Source organism: Phocoena sinus, chromosome 3 (genome assembly GCF_008692025.1).
Source record: "Phocoena sinus isolate mPhoSin1 chromosome 3, mPhoSin1.pri, whole genome shotgun sequence".
Taxonomy (NCBI): domain Eukaryota; kingdom Metazoa; phylum Chordata; class Mammalia; order Artiodactyla; family Phocoenidae; genus Phocoena; species Phocoena sinus.
The window spans coordinates 15,608,959-15,621,073 of record NC_045765.1 but is presented as its reverse complement, the minus strand read 5'-3'; positions in this window follow the sequence as shown (position 1 = coordinate 15,621,073).

The following is a 12,115-nucleotide window of genomic DNA, read 5'->3' as shown; positions in this document are numbered from 1 at the left end:
AACATAAAGTGAGACATTTTTTTTCACTATTAAGTTGGGAGACCCTGTTACTAAACCAAACCTGGGTCCATTCATCCATGTCGCAGCAAAGCCAATCAGTCTACTGACACTGAGTTGTGGTGAAGGAAAGTATGCAGGGTGCCAAGCAAGGAGAATGAGCTCAAAAAGCCCAAACTCCCCAGTGGATTTTAGGGAAAGGTTTTTAAAGGCAGCATTTGGGGTAAGCAGCTGGTGGACTTTCTTCTGACTGGCTGGTGATGAGATAACAAGGTGATATTTCAGAAATCCTCAACATCTGGTTCCAACACTGGTTCCAACCAGTCTTGGGTCTACCTGCTTGTCAGCATGTAGTCACCATCCTCCACCTGGGTGGGGGTCTTAGTTTCTGCAGAACAGCTCAAGAATTTGCATCAGATTATTATTATGTCCCTTGAGGAGGAAATAGGACTCTGTTTTATTGCTGAACTATTTTTCAAGCTCTCTTGCTTAATGCTTTTCCTTTGTTTCTGCATTCCGTCACTTCCCTAATTAGAGCCTGAGTCTGCTCCTCCAAATTCAGGGAAGGCCTAGGACACTAATGCCTTTTTCTACAAACAAGGAATGGGGGATATGGAGGGGATTTTGTACCTGGGAAGTCCCTCCTGCTGGGTTTCAACCAAAAAAACCCTGATTTTGCAGATATTGCTTCTGGGAGACAATGTAGCAGCATGTGTTAAGGATCTCCAGATTTTTCATAACCTTTGGAATTCCTTTTCTCAAAATATGTTCTATAAAAATAACCCAAAGTGGAAATAAATCATCATTTGGTTTGGTCTGGAGAAGTGTTTGTCATCTCACTATTTGGGAGGGGGGGAAGCTTAAAGTCCAATAATAGGGGAATGACTCAGCAAATTATAGCAGCCATCAATTTGAAGATGTATGCATGAAAGATTTTTGGAAATGAGGAATGGCAAACATTGTTAGAACCCATCCATGACCTGCTCCCAACTCCAATGTGTGGATTTTTCCCCACACAAGGCAATTCTCTGTGTCTACAATTTAACTTAATTTTGACACTCCTGGAGATAGCATCAAACCCCACAGGTTAAGGGCTCAGTGATACAAGACTGCCCCCCTGCAACTTCAGTTGCCAATCACAAATCCAAGCATCACCTGTGATACTATAGTATCACAAATGTCTATAGACCAGAGGGTCTCATCACAGTATCACACTATCCTTCGTTAAGACCAGCAGAATCAAAATTGTGTTGTGCAGAATTCCCATTTTCCAAGACAGACTCAAACTGGCATTTTCCCTCTGTTAGACCCAAACGGTCTACGAGGGATTCCAACTCGCCCAAGAACCGCCAAGAGTCGAGAGCCGCTGCAACACGCAAGAGGTTTATTAGGAGCCGATGCACCGGGGTTCCCTGAACCTCACGCAGGAGGCCGATGGGGAACCCCTAAAAGCAGAATCACATACTTTTTATAGGTTTATTTACTCATAGGGCGGGTATATTCTCACAATGATTGGGTAAATGTGGTGACTTTTGAATTCATTGGCTTAGGAACTTTTGTCCCACCTTCTGGCCGTTATAGTTGTCTGTTCATTGTGGCGGTTAGGGCGTATACCTGTTACGGGCAACTGGAAAATTACCCGCTGTCTGGCAAGTCCCCGTCAACTGAAAAACTCCAAGAATTGGTTTCGATAGGGAGAAGGAGTGGCGCACGATAGGGAGAAGAATTGGTTTCGATAGGGAGAAGGAGTGGCGCACGATAGGGAGAAGAATTGGTTTACGGGAACAAGTGAGGGGGTGGAAAGTCCCTAAAGGCCCCACACCTCCAGCTTCCTTTGTACCCTCCAGATGAGAGATGAGGAATGGGAGAAGAGAGGGCAAAGAAGAGATGTGCATTCTCTCCCTCATCTGCTTCTTGAACCATCCGGAGAACTGAAGACTCCCACTTTCAGGTCAGAGGCAGAATAAGAGTGGGTGATGGTCTGAATTATTGCTCAGAATAACATTTCATAAATACCTCCAATACAGTAGGACACTTGGCAGGCTCTGAGCATCTTGATGCTGACATCAAAGACATCAAAGAACTAAATAAGGGACTTCCCTGGTGGCGCAGTGGTTAAGAAGCTACCTGCCAATGCAGCGGACGTGGGTTCAATCCCTGGTCTGGGAAGATCCCACATGCCATGGAGCAACTAAGGCTGAGCGCCACGACTACTGGGCCTGTGCTGTAGAGCCCACGAGCCACAACTACAGAGCCCCAGTGCCACAACTACTGAAGCCCACGCACCTAGAGCCCGTGCTCTGCAACGAAGAGTAGCCCCTGCCTGCCGCAATTAGAGAAAGCCTGCATGCAGCAATGAAAACCCAATGCAGCTGAAAATAAATAATTAATTAATTAATCAAAAAAACCCAAAGCTTTATTTTAAAAAAAGAACTAAATAAGAGAATGCCTCACCATGAAAGGGCAGAATTCCCAGTTTTGCTGGTTCTGAACCATATTCCATATTTCTCAATATTGTATTTTAAATAGATTAGTATAAAGTTTTGAGATTAAATTAGTAACAATGAAAAAATCTGAATATTTTCTATAAGTGTGACAAAGTAGTTTTTTTTTTAAGGTAACAAAAAAAATAGACCACTAGAAGAGAAATAAAGGATTCTAAGGGTAGCAGAATATACTACCCCAAAATGTGTCACTTTGGCATAAAGATTATTTTGAGCTGGAGGCAAATGAGGATCAACAGTTGCAGAAAGATGCCTTCCCAGAGTTTCCTTAACTGACTAAAAGCAGAAACTTCTGAAAAATGAAAACCGCCATAAGTGCCCTCTCTGGGGAAGTCTTCTGGCTGTGAAGATGATGGAAAGTCAGGGCCAAGATGGACCTGCACTAATGACACTTGTCTTCCATTGGTTTCCCCCCAAATATTTACCTTCCCATAGCTTGACACCCCTGGAAGCCTAAAACCCTTTTCCTTTCTCTTTTCAGTTCTCTACAGGTTTATTTGTTAAGATGCTATATAAGCCCGAGTTCTAACCATCCCTTTGATTTACTCATCACTGAGATTTCTTCCGTGTGATGTGCACCATATGCATTAATAAACTATTTTTCTCTTGTTGATCTGATGGGTTGTTTTTTGTTTTTTTTTGTTTTTTGTCAGTCTAATTTATGGGGCCTCAGCCAATGAAACTAAGATGAGAAGAGAGAAAAGTTTTTCTCTCCTTAAGTTTTCATTACAGGAAGTTGTGATCGCACATCAACCTAATGATTTGATGTGTGTTTTATTGCATTTCGAGTTACCCTATTTTAAGTTCTGTTTTCACAAACCAAACAAAAAGGGATGGTAAAGAGATCTTCAACTACGTGTGTAGGAGAAATGATTGAAGAGCTGAGGGTGTTGAGATTAAGAAGATACAACTCTGGAAATTTCATGCCTGGCATGTGGAAAAGGAAAAGAAAGCAATTTTTATTTCTCAGAAAAGACAGAAATAAGACTAAGAGATACAACTTACTAGGAGGCAAATTTGAAGTCGTTATGGTTATGATATTGTGATGTATAATAAGAAATATATATTTGGCCTTCCTCCCTATTCCTAGCACAGAGCTCCTAAAACCCTGGGTATTTCCTAAGTGATGAGAATCATAAAGTTGTCCTGATATTCAAAACGAACCTCTGTCAGTGACATCAGGGTTTGTGTTAATGAGGTAACTTTTGGAAAGTTCTTGAGGGGGGAGCAGGTTGCCAGGGGAACCAATCTAGTAAGGGAGGGTTGGAAGTTTTAGTCCCACCCTCCATAAAAACCCAGAAGGATGGGGTTTGGAGAGCTTCCAGGTCGATGAACACCTGGAGATGTGGAGAGAGTGGCATGCCCAGAGAGGGCATGGAAGCTCTGTGCCCTTTCCCCATACCTTGCCCTGTGCATCTCTTCTACCTGGCTGTTCCCAAGTGATATCCTTTTATGATAAACTGGTGATTAGTAAGTAAAACGTTTCTCAGAGTTCTGTGAACTGCTCTAGCAAAGTAATCAAACCCAAGGAGGAAGTCAAGGAAACCTCTGATCTATAGTGGGGTCAGTCAGAAGCACAGGTGACAACCTGAACTTTCAATTGGAGTCTGAATTGGGGACAGGCTTGTAGAACTGAGCCCTTAACCTGTGAGACTTGATGCTATCTCCAGTTAGGTAGTGACAGAATTGAGTTAACTGCCCGTGAGAAAAACACAAACATCAGAATTGGTGTCAGATTTGGAGTGATAGACCTCCAAATTTTCCATGTTCTAATGAAAAAAAAAAAAAAGAATCACAGAGTGTTAAAGCTGAGATTGGTGTTCAGGATGGTTCAGTCCATCCCATGTCTGACATAAAGAGGGTGAAAGCCACACACATCATGGTGGTACCTCCACAAAACTACCAGACTGCCTTAAATAAGGACTCTTTCATATTTTCATTTGTATTTTTCTGCTTCAAAGAAAATTATTGTCTCATTTTAGAACTGAAGAGGGAAAAAAATCAGGATGGGGTATTTGTTGGTTTCCAACAAATTAAACGTGTTGAAAGAAAAAAGGTGAGTGGCAAATATAAATTGCAATTATGGTATTATCTGTGAGAATAGTTTTCCAGACTTTTCTAGATTTTCATAATAATATGCTTGAAAACTTGTTTCTAAACCTGTATTTATTCCTGATACATTTAAAGCTGTATCCACTCTTAAGTACATCTAAGCTCTATCACATATATTCTTTTAGGTGGTATTTCTTTTTATTAGGATCTAAATATTTTTAATTCCCCATATGATCTCTTTTTTAACCCAAATATTATCTAGCTATATATTATTTAGTTTCCAAATATACAGAATTTGTAACTACAATTTGGTTAATAATTTATACTTTACTACACTACAGATGTAGAACACGACAGTTTGGAATTTAATGAGCTCTCCTCTATGACTGAATGGATGTGTTATTTTTGCAAATGGTCCCTGTGTGCTCAAAAGGAAAGTGGGTCCTCTGCTTGCTGGTTATAGTTCCAAAATCTTGAGGTTATTAATTGTGTTATTGAGCTCTTCAGTATCACTGCTTAGTGGGCTTCCCTGAGGGCGCAGTGGTTAAAAATCCACCTGCCAATGCAGGGGACACGGGTTCGAGCCCTGGTCCAGGAAGATCCCACATACTGCAGAGCAACTAGAGGCATACACCACAACTACTGAGCCTGCACTCTAGAGCCCGCGAGCCACAACTACTGAGCCCGCGTGCCTAGAGCCCATGTTCTACAACAAGAGAAGCCACTGGAATGAGAAGCCCACGCATCACAACAAAGATCAGCCCCCACCTGCTGCAACTAGAGAAAGCCCGCATGCAGCAACGAATACCCAACACAGCCAAAACGTAAATAAATTAATTAAAAAAAATATATCACTGCTTAGTTTGTATTTGATTTCGCAGTGTCTGTGTGTGATAGGTGTTAAAAATCTGTGACAATGGTGATTTACCCATTTCCACATGGATTGCAATTAGCTGGTATTTTGAAGTGATATGAAGTGCATTTATGCTTAAGATGACTTGATCTAGTGTTCACTGTATCAGAATGTAATGTCCCTGTTTGTCATTTATGATCATTTTTACCTCAAATTATACTTTTTTTAGATCCTAAGATAGAAACATGGTAGAAAATGAGAAATATCAGAAATACCTAGAAATCATTTACACTGAAATTACTACATCAAAATGCGTGGGACCCAAATAAGCCATACTTAAAGGAAAGGTTTCTTTAAACTCATTTATGGGGGTGGAGGCTGGGGAGAGGAACTAACCATTTGTTAGGGATCGAATTGAGTCCAGCAAAAAGATGAAAAAAGTGTTGAAGTCTGTTAACCTGAAACAAATAGACTGTCGACATTTCTCCAGCAAAGATGAGTTTATTCGGGATCAGCAGAGAATTGCAACTTGGGGTCTGCAACCATGGTGAGCCTCGTGCAAATCCCCACATGGCAAGGGAAGGAGAACACTTTTATAGAGAGGAAAAGAAAGTTGGGAGGGCCACAGTAAACAAAAAGGTCTTGTCTTCATTGGCTGAGTCCTTGCCAGAAAAGAGGAGCATTCTTTCTTCTTCCTATTGGGCTCTGCTGTCATTGCAGCACATGAGAGCTCCCTCTTCTGGTCTCCAAACTCTATTTAGGAAACCCAGCAGGACTCCGCGGGGCCTTCCCAGAGACAGACACCAGCTGACCCCTGTGTCCCCTGCCTCTTGTTTGTAAAAAAGCTTTAGCTTCCTAGGCCTCCCCCAACTTTCAAAGAACAGATTTAATCAGAGAAATGAGAAAATGCAGAAACAAAGGAAAACAGTTAAGCAAGACAAAATAATAGTTTAGCCATAAAACAAAGTCAAGAACCTTTAGTTCCTCCCCAAGTCCAGATTGTCATCTATGCTTCCGAGCCACCGACTATAGATCAGAGGTTTTCATACCCTCCTCCTTGGGTTCCATTAATTTGCTAGAGTGGCTCACAGAATACAGAGAAACACTTACCTACTACATCACCGGTTTATCATAAAAGCATATAAGTTGGGAACAGCCAGGTGGAAGAGATGAATAGGGCAAGATATGGGGAAAGGGTACAGAGCTTTCATGCCTTCTCTGAGCAAACCACTCTCTCCAAATCTCCAGGTGTTCACTGACCTGGAAGCTCTCCAAACCTCATCCTTTTGAGTTTTTATGGAGGCTTCATTACATAGTCATGATTGATTAAATCATTGGCCATTGATAATGGATTCAACCTCTAGCCCCTCTCCCCTCCTGGGAGGTCAGGGTGGGACTGAAACTTCCAACCCCATCTCACTAGGTTGGTTCCCCTGGCAACCTGCCCCCATCCTCAAGGACTTTCCAAAAGTCACCTCATTAAAACAGTCTGGTGTCGTCGACAGGTTCATTTTGAATATCAAGATACCTTTATGATTCTCATCACTTAGGAAGTTCCAAGGGTTTTAGGAGCTCTGTGCTATGAATAGGGAGAAAGACCAAATATATATTTCTTATTATACATCACAATACCACACCTTCAAAATATTTCCAGTACTTCATTAGACTTTTGTAAAAAGTGCACTGGAAAGCAGGCAAGCAAGGAAAATGGGCATAACAGGGAAGATATTTGGGAATATATGTAAATAAACAAGAGATAATCGTTACACAGACCAATGATGGTAAGGAGCCTTGAGCTGTGAAGTATTATTAGTAACTCAATCATTGCACAAATAGCAAAATATAAATAAGAATTGAATATTGTACTATACACTTAAAATCTTTTGAGAGGGTAATTTCATGTGTTTTTTACCAAAATAAAATAAATAAATAAAATTTGGAATTTCTTCCTGGATTTTTTAAAATCTCAATTGCATTGTTCAAGCCTGTTCTTGCTTAACTAAAATAAGTCAAATGAATGACTACTGCCTTATCGCATGGGGTTCTCAAATCTAGGATGAAAAAAATGGGCCAGTTTGCATCAGCTCAAGTAAATACCAGTGTAATATTTTAATAAAATGGCACAAGTAAATTTTCTAGGAAGTGAAATCCATTTCATCTTGATGCATCAGGACCAAAAGTGACAGAAACTAATTTGAACCATAGAACTGAAAATGCAGGAGGTACCTTCCTTGGCTCCTCATCTCGGTCCACTAGGGTTGCTATCATACTATAGACTGGGTGGATTAAAAGCAACAGACACTTATTTCTCATAATTCTGGAGGCTGGGAGTTCAGAGTCAAGGTGCTGGCAAATTTGGGTTCTGGAGAGAGCCCACTTCCTGACTCATTGGTCGATGACTTCTCACTTTGTCCTCAGATAACAAGAGGCAAGGGAGCTCTCTTTTATAATGGCACTAATCCCATTTCTGAGGGCACCACCCTCACAACCTAATTACCTCCCAAAGGCCCCACCTCCTAACACCATCACCCTGGGATTTCAACATGAATTTTGGAGGGGAGTGCTATTCACACCACAGCACTCCTGAAAGGGTGTTGTGCCATCCAGCTCTCGTCCAGCAGAGCTTCTAATGGCCGAATGTCTTCAGGATATATGCCACATCTTCTCTCCAAGCTCTTCCTTCTGGTGGAGTCCCCAGGCAGGTGTCTCCTATTGGCAGCCTTCAGCTTCTACTGCAATCAATCTGAGCCCAGCAAACTGTGCTATTGTGATCTATAATAAGAAATATATATTTGGTTTTCCTCCTTCTCCTGGTACAGAGCTCCTGAAACCACTGGAATTTCCTATAATAAAAGCAATAAAGGTGTCATTTGTTCTGTTAATGAGGTGACTTTTGGAAAGGCCCTAAGGATGGGAGCTGGTTGCCAGGGGAACCAATCATGTAATCAGGGGGTTGGAACTTTCAGTACCACCCCCTGACCTCCAGGGAGTGAAGAGGGGCTGGAGATTGAATCAGCTGCCAATGTCCAATAATTTAATCAATTATGCCTATGTAATGGAGGCTCCAAAACACCCAGAAGGACTGGTTCCAGGGAGCTTCTGGGTTGGTAGAAATTTGGGGAGAGTGGCACAAGCAGAGAGGGCATGGAAGCTGGAGCCCTTTCCCCAGGCCTTGCCCTGGGCATCTCTTCCACCTGGCTGTTCCTGAGTTACGTCCTCTAATAATAAACCAGTAATCTAGGAAGTGAAATGCTTCTCTGCGTTCTGTGAGCTGCTCTAGCAAATTAATCAAACCCAAGGAGGGGGTCATGGGAACCTCTGATTCGGTGGGACAGAAGCACAGAAGACAACTGGACTTGTCACTGGCATCTGAAAAGTGTGTGGTGGGGGGCAGTCTTGTCGGACGGAACTCTTCATCTGTGGGATCTGATGCTATCTCCAGGTAGATGGTGTCAGAATTGAGTTGAATTGTAAGACACCCAGCTGGTGTTGCAGAATTGCTTGGTGGTATGGAGAACCAATCCCACCCCACGTTGGAATTGGAGTCAGAATCCTTTTGTAAACAAGAGCTCCTCTCTTCCAAATGCCTCAACCAACGCTTAGAGTTGGTGTCATGCTGGTCACTGAGATTGTCACCATGACGAAGGAAAGGGTATGAGTGATCAAACCTCCTGTTCAGGGCTGGGACCAGCACCAGCCAGAGAAAGGCAGTAAATTCTGTGCAAGCCCGACCACACGGAGCCACGTATTAGCCAGGAGGCCAAGGGAAGAAAGAGAGGCGATAAGAGAACACTTGGAAGGCCTACGAAGTCACCTGCTAGGCTGGGGAGTTGACAGGCTTGGAGATGACCTCACAACTCCAGGAGGTAACCCAGGTGAGGAGAGACCACTATCCATACTCAGGAGCCAGGACCAGAGCCCATATCACTGCCAGGATGCTCCTGGAGAACGTGCTAGCTGCAACCTCCACCCTCCAGGAGAAGGGAATAACTTTTGTAAAATTAATGATTAAACTTACAGATAGCAAATGTTAAGTTTCTTTTAATACTCCAGTATTAAAAACAAACCTTGGACAATGTTTTAACTTTTTCAACTCAAAAATCATGTCAAAACTAATGACTCAATTTAATGTTTTAATTGCAAATATAGTGCTAACTTTTTTAGATATTTTAGTCAAAACTTTTAAATAATTCAATGTCCTAAAAATTCCAAACATCCCAATGATATTTCTAAGCTTAAAGCAATATTAAGAATATTTCTAGGGGCTTGAGTCACTATATACAACTCATATAAAGTTATTCCATCATCCCAACCTAAGCAAATAGGAATTTCTTTCCCAGGGCTGTGAAGGGAATGAATGATAGGGCACTGAAGGGAATGTTTCCTAGAGATCAGAAACAATTCACCAAGGAGCACCACGCCTTTCATATGTGAACTCACCAATCCAGAGCCCACACCCTAAGCATCTCCTCTCACATTCATGGGCAGGCCACTGTCCACCTGCCCTCATCACCCCGGGGCAGGTACCACACAACTAGGGACAGGCCCTATGCCCCGAGCCAGCTGAAATTACTCAAACCAGGCAATCCTGAGTCTGCTTGCCCTACCTTATCTTGTCTTTCCTGTAGCAAAAACAAGGGTTTTTCTCAAGATTTCCCCTCGCTCCCCCTGCTTCCTAGCAGACCCTGCTGTTTCTCAGTGTGGCCCTGTGAGGTGTGTTGTGCCCCTCCTCTTGGGAACTGTGAGTATAACAGCTATCTTTTCAATGGCAGTCATGTCTTGATCTGTTGGCCTCACCATACCTGAATAACAACAGTAATAAGTTTTTTAATTGGCTCCATTTTAAAAGTGAGACAAAGCCAAGAGCAAGAGGCAGCAGTGGGAGACAAGTTCCTAATTATGGGTGGACATCAGTGGCTGTGTGCAGAGCCAGGGCTTACACAGAAGGGGAACGTGACCAGGTTCCGTAATATCCCAATGCTCAGATGCCGGGTTGCAAGGGAGGCTAAGAGTAAGTTTATCTGTCATTTTTCCTGGAGCAAAAGCACCCAGCCCCTTTCTAGAATCCGAGGAAGTTGCAAAAAGCATTAAAACTGCTTACTTCTAAGGCAAAACCAATTCTTGGTTGTGAAGAAACAAAGCCATGTAAATAAAGTGAATATCAATCTACAGGGGGAAGGTTGAGTTCAATAGAATGTATGCTGGGCAGCCAGGAGTTATGCAGTCATGGAAAAGATTTAGAGCTTTCCCAGAAAATCTGAAGGGAGGCCTGAAGAAAGACTAGGTAAATCTATGCATATCAAAATCACATATTGTGAAACAATTACACAAAAACAATACCTGTATAACTAATAAGGAAGAATTCATGGGAAGTTGTTACTCTACACGGGGAAGGGAAGTGGAATGAGAAGCAGGGGGACAGGCAGGTGGTAGCATATGCCCTTTGATAAACCCATGCAGGTGTGGGTACCTGGAACAGGAGTTTAAAATAGCCAACCAAAGGCACCACCCAACACAGCCACTGGACACTGTACTCCCAGCCTGCCTGGAAAATCATTTTTCGAGCCCATTCCACATTGGAAAATATTACAGGAGGTTATTGCTTTTCTAGAAAAGAGAGTTTGCGCTTACGTATGAGGACTTATTTGGTGTTCCAGCATAGGACTCTGGGAAGGATGCTGTACACAGAATCTAAGGCTGCAGACAACACCAAAAGAAGATGAGCCTGGGGTCTCGGGTCCTGACTCGAAGGAGTCTCTAAGGGAGACCTGGTGTTGAGCTCATTACCGTATCCAGGCCTGTGATTGAAGAGGTCCAAACTCAAACCCATCATCCCCGCTCCGCTCCCCACCCCCCAGCTCTTCGCCTCCTAAAGTGTGGGAAAAGCTCCGTCCCTCCCAAAATTCTGCACAGTCCTCCTCCCCGCCAAGACAACGAAAGAAAAGCCAAGGGCACTCGGAAAACCCCCACAAGTCACTTGACACCGCACGCGGGTGGCCTCAGAACAGCCAGTCGCTTTGCTAGCGTCTCCATTTCACGCCCAAGGACCCGGATGCGGCGCGCTCGATGAGGGTCCTTGGGCATGACCCGGACGCGACGGGCGGGGATGGTGCACAGGAGGGTGACCGCAGAGCTCCCACCCACCCAAGCCGTCCTGGCGCTGGGGTCCTGCGCGACGGGGCTTCCCAGACACAGAAAGAGTAGCGCGCGGGAGGGCGCTGGGGCTCAGGGGCTGCAGCAGTGCAAGGGTGCGGGATACAGGGACGCGCGGACACAGGATTTCAAGGGTGCTAGATAGAGGGGCTCAAGGGCGTAGGAGTGCCGCAGTGCCAGGACGCAAAGGGATGGCAAGCGGCACACACCGTGCAAAGACACAGATGGGAGGGAGGGTTGTGGAGGTGAAGGGGAACCTTCCCTGAAGAACCCGCTCCCGCCTACACTCTGGGGACTGCCCGCGCAGGATCAGAAAAAGCGGCGGCCTCCGGTATTTACCCGAAAGGGCTCATCTGGATTGGTTCAAACTCAATCTTGCCCGCCCCTCACGACAAACCTATTGGCTAAGGCGCCTCCTCGAGCTTTCCAAGGCTTTCTATTATTCCACCAACTCTGCTGCGTCCTTCAATTTGGCGTGTGAGTTTGCAATTTCCTGTATTTTATGCACATTTGTGCCTTAACGTTTTCACCCATGTCTTTGGATATTATCGTGATT